Source organism: Macaca thibetana, chromosome 19 (assembly GCF_024542745.1).
Source record: "Macaca thibetana thibetana isolate TM-01 chromosome 19, ASM2454274v1, whole genome shotgun sequence".
NCBI lineage: Eukaryota > Metazoa > Chordata > Mammalia > Primates > Cercopithecidae > Macaca > Macaca thibetana.
Window position 1 is genome coordinate 46,725,235 of NC_065596.1, and position 12,603 is coordinate 46,737,837.

The window sequence follows — 12,603 nt, forward strand, 5'->3', positions numbered from 1 at the left end:
AGGCTGGGTGCTGTGTGAGGTCAAATGTTAATCATGAAAAGTTCCCCCCTTTTGTAGGCAGACAGTGGCCTGTCAGTTGCAGGAAGATGCATCATGAGGCAGGAGCAGGCACTCATCCTCCCAGAGACCACACCCTGGGTGCAGCACTCAGCCCTGCAGGGAGTGGCAACAGATGTGCCTACAACCCTAATGTCCAGGCACATGCAACAAATGTTTCTCCCTCATTGCATCTTTCTCATGTGGAATAGAATGGGCAATGATATGGTTTGGCTGTGTTCCCACCCAAATCTCATCTTGAATTGTAATTGCCATAATCCCCACATGTTGTGGAAGGGACCTGGTGGGAGGTAATTGAATCATGGGGGTGGCTTCCCCCATGCTATTATCGTGATAGTAAGTACTCATGAGATCTGATGGTTTTATAAAGGGCCTCCCCCTTTGCTTGGCTCTCATTCTTCTCATTGATGCTGCCATTTGAAGGACATGTTTGCTTCCCCTTCTGCCATGATTGTAAGTTTCCTGAGGCCTTCCCAGCCATGCTGAATGTGAGTCAGTTAAACCTCTTTCCTTTATAAATTACCCAGTCTCCAGCAGTTCTTTATAGAAGCTTGAGAACGGACTAATACAGGCAGCTTTTCCCAAAGTCTCTTCCCATCCATGTGCTGCCTGCTGTGGTGCCTGGGAATGAGGGCCCTGGGTCACTGTCCAGGGTGCTGATGTCCATGAACTGTTGAAGAGCTGGTGAGTTGTGATCTCCCACTTACTTCTGCTTTCTTTTATTCTTAACAACTGAGCATGTCACCAAAGAGAAGATAGAGAGATACTAAGGGCATGAAGAGCCCTCTGTCTGTCTCTCTCTCAGGACCTGGAGGGTGCTGGGGACATCACTACAGGAACTGACACCAAAGTCAGGATGACCCCATCCAGATACACATGTGTAGTTTGTAATGAATGATGATGAGAAAATGGCCTTGAAAGGAGTGATGAACAGCACAAGAGCCTCTCAAAGATGTGCACATCCTCATCTCCATATCTGTGAATAAGTCTCATGGTAAAAGACACTTTACAGATTAAAGGAAAGTTCATGAGATGGGAAGTGATATGGTTTGGCTGTGTCCCCACCCAAATCTCATCTTGAATTCCCATGTATTGTGGGAGGGGCCTGGTGGGAGGTAATTGAATCATGGGGGCAGGTCTTTCCCATGCTGTTCTTGTGATGGTGAGTGGGTCTCAGGAGATCTGATAGTTTTATAAGGGGGAGTTTCCCTGTACAAGCTCTCTTTTTGACTGCTGCCATCCATGTAAGACATGACTTGCTCCTCCTTCCCTTCTGCCATGATTTTGAGGCCTCCCTACCCATGTGGAACTGTAAGTCCATTAAACCTCTTTCTTTTGTAAATTGCCCAGTCTCAGGTAAGTCTTTATCAGCAGCATGAAAACAGACTAATATAGTAAATTGGTACCAGTAGAGTGGAGTGCTGCTGAAAAGATACCCCAAAATGTTGATAGCAAAATGGACAATAAAGTCCAGGCTGAGGTGGTCTCAGATGGAAGTGAGGAACTTGTCAGGAACTAGAGCAAAGGTGACTCTTGTTATGTTTTAGCAAAGAGACTGGTGGCATTTTGCCCCAGCCCTAGAGATCTGTGGAACTTTGAGCTTGAGAGAGATGATTTAGGGTATCTGGTGGAAGAAATTTCTTTCACTCTCTTTCTTTCTTTCTCTCTTTCTCTCTCTCTCTCTTTCTTTCTTTATTTCCTCCCTTTCTTTCTTTCTCCCTTTCTCCCTCTCTTTCTCTCTTTCTTTCTTTCTTGACACAGTTTCACTCTTGTTGCCCAGGCTGGAGTGCAATGGCACAACCTCAGCTCACTGCAACCTCTGCCTCCTGAGTTCAACTGTTTCTCCTGCCTCAGCCTCCTGAGTAGCTGGGATGACAGGCTTGTGCCACCACATCTGGCTAATTTTGTAGTTTTAGTAGAGATGGGGTTTCTCCATGTTGGTCAGGCTGGTCTTGAACTCCCAACCTCAGGTAATCTGGCCACCTTGGCCTCCCAAAGTGCTGGGATTACAGGCATGAGCCAACGTGCCCAGCCCTCTGGTGGAAGAAATTTCTAAGCAGCAAAGCATTCAAGAGATGACTTGGGTGCTGTTAAAGGCATTCAGTTTTATAAGGGAAGCAGAGCATAAAAGTTTGGGAAATTTGCAGCCTGATGATGCAATAGAAAAGAAAATCCCATTTTTTTGAGGAGAAATTCAAACTGGCTGCAGAAATTTGCATAAGTAATGAGGAGCTGAATGTTAATCCCCAAGACAATGGGGAAAATGTCTTCAGGGCACATCAGAGGTCTTCATGGCAGCCCCTCCCATCACAGGCCCAAGAGGCCTAGGGGGAAAAAGTGGTTTCGTGGGTTGGGCCCAAGTTCTCTGTGTTGTGTGCACTCTAGAGTCTTGGTGCCCTGCATCCCATCTGCTCCAGCTGTGGCTGAAAGGGGCCAACATAGAGCTTGGGCCATGGCTTCAGAGGGTGCAAGCCCCAAGCTTTGGCAGCTTCCATGTGGTGTTGAGCCTATGGGTGCACATAAGTCAAGAATTGGGGTTTCAGAACCTCCAAGTAGATTTCAGAAGATGTATGGAAACACCTGGATGCTCAGACAGGAGTTTGCTGCAGGGGCAGGGCCCTTATGGAGAACCTCTTCTAGGGCAGTGCAGAAGATAAATGTGGGGTTGGAGCCCCCACACAGAGCCCCTACTGGGGCACTACCTAGTGGAGCTGTGAGAAGAGGGCCACCATCCTCCAGACCCCAGAATGGTGTATCTACTGACAGCTTATACCATGTGCTTGGAAAAGCTGCAGACACACTCAATGCCAACTCATGAAAGTAGCCAGGAGGGAGGCTGTATCTTGCAAAGCCACAGGGGTGGAGCTGCCCAAGACCATAGGAACTCACCTCTTGCATCAGTGTGACCTGGATGTGAGACATGGAGTCAAAGGAGATCATTTTGGAGCTTTAAGATTTGACTGCCCCACTGGATTTCAGACTAGCATGGGGCCTATGGCCTCTTTGTTTTGGCTAATTTCTCCCATTTGGAATGGTTGTAATTACCCAATGTGTGTACTCCCCTTTGTATCTAAGAAGTAACTAACTTGCTTTTGATTTTACAGGCTCATAGGCAGAAGGGACTTGCCTTGTCTCAGATGAGACTTTGAGCTGTGGACTTTTGAGTTAATGCTGAAATGAGTTAAGACTTTGGGGGACTGTTGGGAAGGCACGATTGGTTTTGCAATGTGAGAACAGGAGATTTGGGAGGGGCTGGGGTGGAATAACATGGTTTAGCTGTGTCCCCACCCAAATCTCATCTTGAATTACCACATGTTGTGGGAGGAGCCTGGTGGGAGGTAATTGAATCATGGGGGCAGGTCTTTCCCATGCTGTTCTTGTGATGGTGAGTGGGTCTCATGAGATCTGATGGTTTTATAAGAGAAAGTTTCCCTGAACAAGCTCTCTCTTTTTGCCTGCTACCGTCTATGTAAGACATGACTTGGTCCTCCACCTTCTGCCATGATTGTGAGGCCTCCCCAGCCATGTGAAACTGTAAGTCCATTAAGCCTCTTTCTTTTGTAAATTGCCCAGTCTCAGGTATGTCTTTATCAGCAGCATGAAAATGGACTAATACAGGGAGATTATTGTGGTTTATCCAAGCTGCATCCAAAATAACCACAAGGCCCCTTTCTTATAAGTAAGAGAGGGAGGCAGGAGTGGGTGGAGATGTGGAGACAGAAGCAGAGGACAGAGTGGTTTCAAGATGCTGCGCTGCTGTCTTTGAAGATGGAGAAAAAGGACACAACCAAAGATGTAGGCAGCCTCTAGGAGGTGGAAAAGGAGAGGAAATGGATTCTGACCTGGGGCTTCCAGAAGGCACACAGCCATGAGGGCCCCTTGTCACTAAGCTTGTAGTAACTTGTCACAGCATCAACAAGAAACTAAAGAGGTGTCACCTTTCCTCATCTGATGGTGTGTGCAGGTGGGATCAGGGGTCATTTAGAGTTAAATACTGATGTAAATTCTGATGTAAATTAACCCATTACTAGTTGTTTTCTTACCTCTCATCTCAAGATGAAGAACCTGTGGCAGTGGCAGAACACCCTTGGGAACCGTGGTTCTGTGCTTTAGTGCAGGGACTGGCTTGTTTGTGGGAAGGGGCCGCCTGGTCCAAGTAAACTTACATGAGAGTGTCACCCTTCCAGGGGCCCTCAGGGAAGGGCTGAGAACCACTGGCCCAGGTGTGTGGAGGAGCTGCAGGTGAGGCAGGGCTGGAGGGGTCTGCGGGGCCAGGTAGAGGAGCAAACAGGTTGTCCCATCCCCATGGAAGCCTGCGTGAGCTTTAGGCTGGGGAGCCCTGCTCCTCTGACCTGGACGCTCCTGTGTGGAGAGGAGGCTTGCTCAGTCAGATCCACGCCAGGGGGTAAATTGGGAACTGATGGGAAGTGAGTGGCTAGAGTCCTGGGTAGTGCATGGGAGGACCTTGCTCGAGGACTGAATTCTTGGTCTGTCCCCACCTTGGTTACTCTGACAGCCCCTCTCTGTGTCCCACCAGAGTCAAGATGTCCTGAGCAGTAGCCACTGGGACAGAGAACCTGGTGGCCAGGGCTAAGTATCCAGGATCCTGGATTTGGGAACAGGCAAGCTCATTTGCAGAGGACAGTGATAGATGAGCCACCAGGGCTTGGGTGAAGAGGGCAGGAGGGCTCAGGACACTGGAGGCTATGTGGGGGTCACACCCATGATCTGCACCACCCATGGACGCTCCTGCATTGCTCACCTTTGTGTGGACATCAGATGGCCCCAACTTCCGCGCTCCTGAGACACCTCGTGCATTCACAGAGGGAGCCAGGCTGGGGCTGTGCATGGCCTTGGTCCCTGGGGCAGTGTGAGGACAGCCGAGCGCTCGGTTGGCTGGGCAGGGCTCCTGGGAATCCCACCCTTTCCTGTGTAGGGTCCACTCCAGCCTGAGTCCCAACCCCCTACTCATGTCTCCCAGGGAAGAAAGACTGGGGTTGAGATAAGGTGGAGATATTTTCCCTGTGTGACCCGGGAGAGAATCGACATGGAGTTTCAGGTGAGTTTCTAAGTTCCCATGAGCAGAAAAAGAGCCAATGAGAGGAAGGGTCCTCTTTATTCATATCCTTTCTGGGTGACCCTGAGTGGGCCACAGGCCCATTCACTTTCCCTGCAAAAGCCCCTGCTTCCTGTGGTGATGGGAGGCCTTTGTCTTGGCCCACCCAGAGCCTAGGGCAGCCTGTCAGGGTCTCCAGATATTCAGCAGGGACCCTCATCCCTCCCTGTCCCCAGGCCTGTGTCTCCTCAGGATTCAGAGCTGGTTCTCCGTCTCAGGCTCCATGTCCTTCCCCATCCCCAGGGCTGGGGGTCGGGGACGCCACATTGACCCACAGGAGCAGCTCCCAGAGGAACCTAAGAAACCACATCTGCTTTGTGGTTGACCCAGCAGTAAATATTTGTGTCATGGTTTAACGAGTCCTGAAAAAAAAAGCAAAAAAAACCCCAGAAGAGGCCTTGACCCCTGTGGCCTTCTCAGAACAGAGTCTGGTGTCTCCCAGGCTCTGGGCCCACCCAGGGCTGCTCTGGGACTGAACCTGGCTGTGGCTCAGGGGGTTCCTGTTCCCAGGCCCCTTCCTCATCTGGTCACCATCCCCTGTTCCTGTTTGCAGTTTCCTGAATCTCAGAGCTCAGCCAGGTGTGGGTGGGGGCAGATCCTGGGTCCCCCTGGGGCCTGCGGGACCAGAACATCTGTGACCCACACTTACCTCATAGATGACAGCGGCTGTCCTGGGGCTGGGTAGTGGGGGCCTGGGCAGGGGAGAGAGGGCATGTCAGGGGACAGGGAGGGAGGGTCATGGAGGCCCAGCCTGGAAGGTTCCTGTCTCTGATTGGCCAGGACTTACTTCCCTGGGTCTACTTCTGGTCATTTCCCCTCAGGAGTGACCAGCTCTGCCCCTGAGCTCAGCCTCCCAGTGTGGACACAGCACCCCGACCCCTGTCCTGGCTGGGCCCACCCTGTACCCTTGTTAATGTGGGCCCCTGACTGATGCTCCCAGTGTCCGCTCTGCACCTACTGGGCTCCAGGGGTCTTCTCAGGCAGTGGAGGGTCCCGGGGTGGGGTCAGCACAGGGCGTGGGTGGTCCTGGCCCTGTAGGGAGGCCTGGATCCTGGCCGGAGGCACTCACTTTGACCTGACTGTTCTGGGGAAAGGTGGGTTTGTGCTATGCTGTGGGGTTGATGGTCCCTCTACCCTGAACCTGCACTGCTGGGACCCCAGTAGAAAGGGGCTGGGGAGGGGATGGGCTTACAGGGTAGGTGGAGCTGTTTGAGGGACCATGGCCTGGGGGACAGAGACACGAGTCAGTAGCAGGGTGGGAGGAGAGCCTGGGCCCCTCACAGAGGAGGGTGTTGGGGTCCTGAACTCCCAGAGAATCAGGGAGAAGGGGCTTCTTACCAGGAGAGACCGTCCAGCCATTTTAGGGGCCAAGTGAGCAAGTGAGTTTGCAGAGGTGGCCCATGACCAAGAGCCCACAGGTCAGGGCTGACCTGGCCAGTCGGGGTTCCCTGCAATGATGTTTTATGAGACTCCTTGGAGCCCCATGGAAAGGATCAGAGGACCTCAGAGGGTGACTGGCAGGATTGGACACTGTGGGCCAGGCTTAGGGGTTCCCAGCCACACCCAGGCTGAAGGGACACCGGGGAGCTGCTCTCTAAAGGCCACTGGCCCTAGGAAAGGTCAGGCTTACTTGTGAGGAGTGCAAGATTAAAAGCCAAACTTTGGAGTTAGAACAGGGGATGAAGAGGGGACCCTGTTTCCAAAGAGGGGCATGGGGATCTCCTTTCTCCATGGGTTCTGTATCAGGAGCTGAGCCAGGTAAGGGGGTTGAAGACCTTACAAAGCCACATCTGTCCTGACCAGAGGGGAAGGACCCTCAGGTTGATGCTGGGCTGGGAGAACATTGACCCAGGGATGCAGGAAAGCAACTGAGGGCCCAGGGAAGGAACCAGATCATGGGGGTTTGCTGAGAGGAAGGGTTAAGGCCCCAGAGGGGAAGCAGGGCCAGGCACAGGTTTAGGACACTGAGGGGACCGCAAGTGTCTTGGATTCTCCCGGAACTCAGTGTCCCTGCTGTGGCCAGACCCTGCACTCAGGGCTGGTGATGCTGAAATGGGACAATAGCCTTGTCTTCTCTCTCTACCTCTTAGCAAGAGACATAAAGGACATTCCAGAACATGCCATCCTGGAGCCCAGATTCTCTTGTCTCACAGCTCAGGGGCCTCAGGAACTGCATTAGCCATGGGGGCACTGACCCCACCCAGCGTGTCCAAGCTGTTACACCCTTCACTGTGTGACTATGCCCAGGACTCCCCCTCAGACCCCGAGCCTGCAAATCCCTCCTCACTTGGTGGGTGGATTCAATGAACAGCAAGAGGTACCGGGTACTGAGCACCCCTCCCCCACTCCCTTCCTCCAGGCAGCTGTGGCTTTGCTGTGTGAGGGAACAAGGACCACACCCAGAGGTGAGACCTTAACTGGGCTGAATTCACAGAGGAGGAAGCTGTTGAGGAAGCAGCCCAGGGTCAGCAGCTGGTGAGGGAGGAGCTGTGGAATGAGAGGGAAGGATCTCTTGGGGAGGGCTCAGAGAGCCTGGCCCTGAATACTGGGTGGGGTCTTCTTCCTCCTGGCCTGGGGTCAGACTGGGAGGTGGGAGGGAGGCTGGGGAAAAGCTGTAGTAACTTCCAGTCCTGGCGAGGAGCAGGAAACATGCCAGGGCAGCCACCGGTGCCACCCCAACCAGAACCCTGGTCACAATGCCGGCGATGGCCCCCACAGGAAGGCCTGGGGCATTTTTTTCTGCAGAAAGGGGAAGGCAAAGGGGATGAAGCCCAAGTCTGTTCCAGGGGGAACCATGAGGGGCCTTGCAGGGCAGGGGCTTGAGTGCGGTCTCTTGTGATGTCCTCATAGCTGACTCCCTTGCTCTCTGCGGTTTTCAAGCCTGAGACATTTTCTGTGTCTCAGGCTTGAAATACTGGGATGCACCGACTCCTACATTCTCCCCCAGGTGCCTGCACCTCGCCCTGCTCCTGTGCCTTTAAATCCCCTTCTTCCTCTCACTTCACACCTCTTCCCTCTGTATTTTTTTTTCTTTTTTCTTTTTCTTTTTCTTTTTTTTGAGACGGAGCCTTGCTCTGTCGCCAGGCTGGAGTGCAGTGGTGTGATCTCGGCTCACTACAACCTCCACCTCCCAGGTTCAAGTGATTCTACTGCCTCAGCCTCCTGAGTAGCTGGGATTACAGGTGTGTGCCACCATGCCAGGCTAATTTTTGTATTTTAAGTAGAGACGGGGTTTCACCATGTTGGCCAGGATGATCTCGATCTCTTGACCTCTTGATCCACCCACCTCGGCCTTCTAAAGTGCTGAGATTACAGGTGTGAGTCACCCCACCTGGCCTTTTCTTTTTGTTTTTTAGACGGAGTCTCGTCCAGGCTGGAGTAGAGTGGTGCGATCTCCTGCTCACTGAAACCTCCATCTCCTGAGTTCAAACGGTTCTCCTGTCTCAGCCTCCCTCGTAATTGGGATTACAAGCATGTGCCACCATGCCAGGCTAATTTTTGTATTTTTAGTACAGACGGAGTTTCACCATGTTGGCCAGGCTGGTCTCGAATTCCTGACCTCAGGCGATCTGTCTACCTCGGCCTCCCAAAGTGCTGGGATTACAGGCGTGAGCCACAGTGCCCGGTCTTCCCTCTGTTTCTTTTTTTCCATTCCATGATTGTCATACAGAGCTAGCCCTTGCTGTCCACTCAATGCTGATGAGTGGGGATGATGCTCTTTGACTGTTTTCAGGGGCCTTCCATGTGCCAGGCCCAGTGGGCACCAACCTACGTACAGCTCATCTCATCCTAGCATCACCTTGAGGGAAGGGGCATCACCCCCAGCTGCAGAGTTAGCATCTGAGACTTACAGTGCCTCAGTAAGTCAAGGAAGGTGACAGAACTCGTACATGATACAACCAAATTTTAACCAAGGTCTCCTTGACTTAGCTAATAACAAAGTTCATAAAAAAATAATACTAGTTGATAGCACTGATTGAGCCCTGGCTCTGTGCACTACTCTGTTAAGGGCTTTAATTACATTAATCATTGAATAAACATCCTCACAACCACCCTGAGATCCAAGTGTTTGTTAAAATTCTACAGGTGAGGAAACTGAGGCCTAGGAGGTTGAGTGTCTTGCTCAAGGTCAAACACCTGGAATGTTCCCGGCACTGACTGTCAGGCCTCTGAGCCCAAGCTAAGCCATCATAACCCCTGTGACCTGCACATATACATCCAGATGGCTTGGAATAACTGAAGAACCACAAAAGAAGTGAAACAGCCAATTCCTGCCTTAACTGATGACATTCCACCATTGTGATTTGTTCCTGCCCCACCCTAACTAATCAATTGACCTTGTGACATTCCCCCTGCTGGACAATGAGTCTCATGATCTCTCCACTATGCACCTTGTGACCCTGCCCCTGCCCACAAGAGAAAACCACCTTTAACTGTAATTTTCCACTACCTACCCAAATCCTGTAAAACTGCCCCACCCCTATCTCCCTTTGCTGACTCCTTTTTTGGATTGAGCCCACTTGCACCCAAGTGAATAAACAGCCTCACTGCTCACACAAAGCCTATCTGGTGGTCTCTTCACACGGACACGCATAACACTGACCCTGATAGTTGACACAAGGGATTTAGTTCCAGGTAAAAACTGATGAATTCTCCTTTTGCTCCTCATTCCTCAGATCAGACTCTCCGCCCCTGCACTGTGGATGCCCAAGATGAAGGGAGATGAACCCATGACTGGTCTCAGGTCTGCAGATGCCTAATAACAAGCAGCCTCACACAGCCCCAGTGGAGGAGAGGAAGGGGCTATGGCTGTAGACAGACCTCGCCTGACTCTAATCTGCCAGCTATGGACTGTGTTGTTATAGGAATTATTAAGAAATTATTTTAGGGAGCTAGAGAGGAAAGGAGGTCCTTGGGAAGTTTTTCTTTTCCTTTTTTTGAGACGGAGTCTTGCTCTGTTGCCCAGGCTGGAGTGCAGTGGCATGGTTTCAGCTCACTGCAACCTGTCTCCCAGGTTCAAGCGATTCTCCTGCCCAGCCTCCTGAGTAGCTGGGATTACAGGCGCACACCATCACGCCCGGCTAATTTTTGTATGTTTAGTAGAGACGGAGTTTCACCATGTTGGCCAGGCTAGTCTCCAACTCCTGATGTCAGGTGATCCACCCACCTCGGCCTCCCAAAGTGTTGGGATTACAGGCGTGAGCCACCGCCCGGCCAGTTTTTGTTTCTTTTAAAGCAGTTCCAGAAATGTTTCTTGTCTAGCAGAAAAGCCTCAGCTTTTAGAGACTGGCTGGCAAGCTTTGATATGCAAATGAAGGCCATTGGAAACTGGGTCCACCCAAATATGGTGATTCCCGCCCTCTTCTTGCCCTTGCTACCATATGTGCCTGGCAACATGGCCACGCCCACATATCCCCACATGTGTAGAACGTCAAGACACCCTGCATTTGTATATTAAAAGACTAGGGTGGGAGGGCCAGTTTCTTCTCAGGCTACATGAGTGACATGCCTGGTCAAACCAATCCTCTGAGCCCTGTGCAAATCAGACACCACCTCCTCTGGCCTCCTCATATCACTGGCTGTTTTCTGCTACACTTGGGGTTTCCTCTCTTTGCTTGGAACCCCCCTCCTTCTGTCCCTGTATGGGGGAACTTTTTCCTTCTTTTTTTGCCTATTAAACTCTTTGCTCCACATGTTCTGTGTTGTTTTATCTAAATTGGCATAAGACCAAGGATCCTGGTATTGCTCCAGTCACCAGAGCCATATCAGTGTGACCCTAGTCAGTGACTGTCTCCCTGGGCCTCAGTTTCCTTTCAATAAATAAGATAAATGTTATTTGGCTACAAGGTTGTTTATGAATTAACCTCAAAATGTTTACAATTACTTGACCTCAGCTGTGCATAGGGCAGCTGCCCAGATGAACAACATGTATGTGTTTGCAATGCTTGTTCCCTGGTGCCATAAAGAAATAGCACTTGAACATAAATTTAATTTTCTCAGCAAGGCCATTTTTATATTTTCTGCAGAAAGGGTACACTCGCCAGCAGTTTTGCCACGAGAGTACACCGAACAAGGGAGACAGGGTCATTTATAATTTGATGTGTCTACCTTACTGCTGTGTCCGGTTTCCACTGGCTGGAATGGGACCTCCCATTCTGTGTCTGTCCTGATGGGCTAGCAACTTAGAACTTTTTAAAAGAGGCAAAGGCAGAGAACAAAGCAAGGAGGAAGTAACTTGTGGAATGCTGAGAAAGGTAAAAACATCTTCATATAAGGAAGAGGAACAGGCTATGACCTAATGCTTGCTTGGACCAGTATAAGCATGCCAGGGCAAATATTTAGTCTAAATTGTGGGAGCTAAGAACATAACATACATTGATTTTTTTTTTTAATTACAGCTAGCAGATATTTAAGAATATTAGCACACGTCTTTGAGTAAATTTTGCTTCTAAGAGAAGTTGCTATTTATTCCTAATTAGACAGGGAGGAAAGTCTTTGAAGAGGAATCTCTACTTTACTTTTTACATATGCTTATTTGCCTCTAAAAGAAAGGGCCCTGGACCTGATTTCAGGTGGAGGAGGAGCTGCTGGGCATATCCTCTCTTCTTTGTTCCTCTCCCTAGGGACACTGAACTTCCAATGGAGTCACCTAAGTCCCCCAGGGCAATGGACTCATACATGCTGAGTCTCAGGTGAAGGTTGAGGCTCTGTCCTTGCCCAGATGAGGGCCTGGGGGCTGAGCCCTGACTAGTGACCAGCTCCAGGAGCCACTGCCTGGAGAGCTGGTAAATTGTTGCTCCCAGTCAGCCCTGCCCAGGAGGCAACAACCCAGCCCTGGCATAGGCTCCCCAAAGCTCCACAGGATTCCATAGACCCCTCAGGCCAGACCCTGACTTAGTTCTCCAGGGTCTTCTCAAGGTCATGTCCATGGGGAGGGCATGGGGTGCTTGGCTGAGACTGATCTCCCCCTGCTGAGTTCCCCCCATCAGACTGTCCTTCCTCTGCAGTGAATGTCTGCAGGGTCTGGATACAGGAAAGGAATTCTGATCTGTTGAAGTTTGTGTACCTTGTATGTGTCCTGCAGTAAATGTTCAAACCCCAACGTAGGACATAATGCAGAAGGGGACACAGGCACAGCCCAGGCCTGACAATCCCATGTATGTGAAGTAGAACTGACCCCCAATAGTCAGAGGCTGTGGGAAAATCACAATATACATGGAACTGATCAGATACTTCCTCTTCATCTTTATGGCATATAGGGTGTAGAATCCTGTGTCCTGGGTGACATTCTGGATCAGCAGGGATGCATTGGGGTATATTGTCTCTTGAATGCTGTGTGCAGACCCTGGGGGTAGTTATTAGAGTTCCTATTACATATCCTGTAATATGGTGTTTGGTCTCCACCCTTTCCCCTTTGTACCAATAAGATC

At 50.8% G+C, this 12,603-nt stretch overlaps 2 long non-coding RNA genes across 2 annotated transcripts in view; both read left to right on the forward strand.

Moving 5' to 3' along the window:
• LOC126941812 (uncharacterized) overlaps positions 1–12,603 on the forward strand; it is a 215,212-nt gene that overhangs the window by 124,549 nt on the left and 78,060 nt on the right. The gene's annotated exons all lie outside the window — the stretch shown is intronic.
• On the forward strand, positions 3,122–11,493 carry LOC126941817 (uncharacterized). Its single transcript, XR_007721440.1, has 3 exons — positions 3,122–4,299; positions 7,533–9,033; positions 9,850–11,493. It is a non-coding gene; the product is annotated as an uncharacterized LOC126941817 (long non-coding RNA).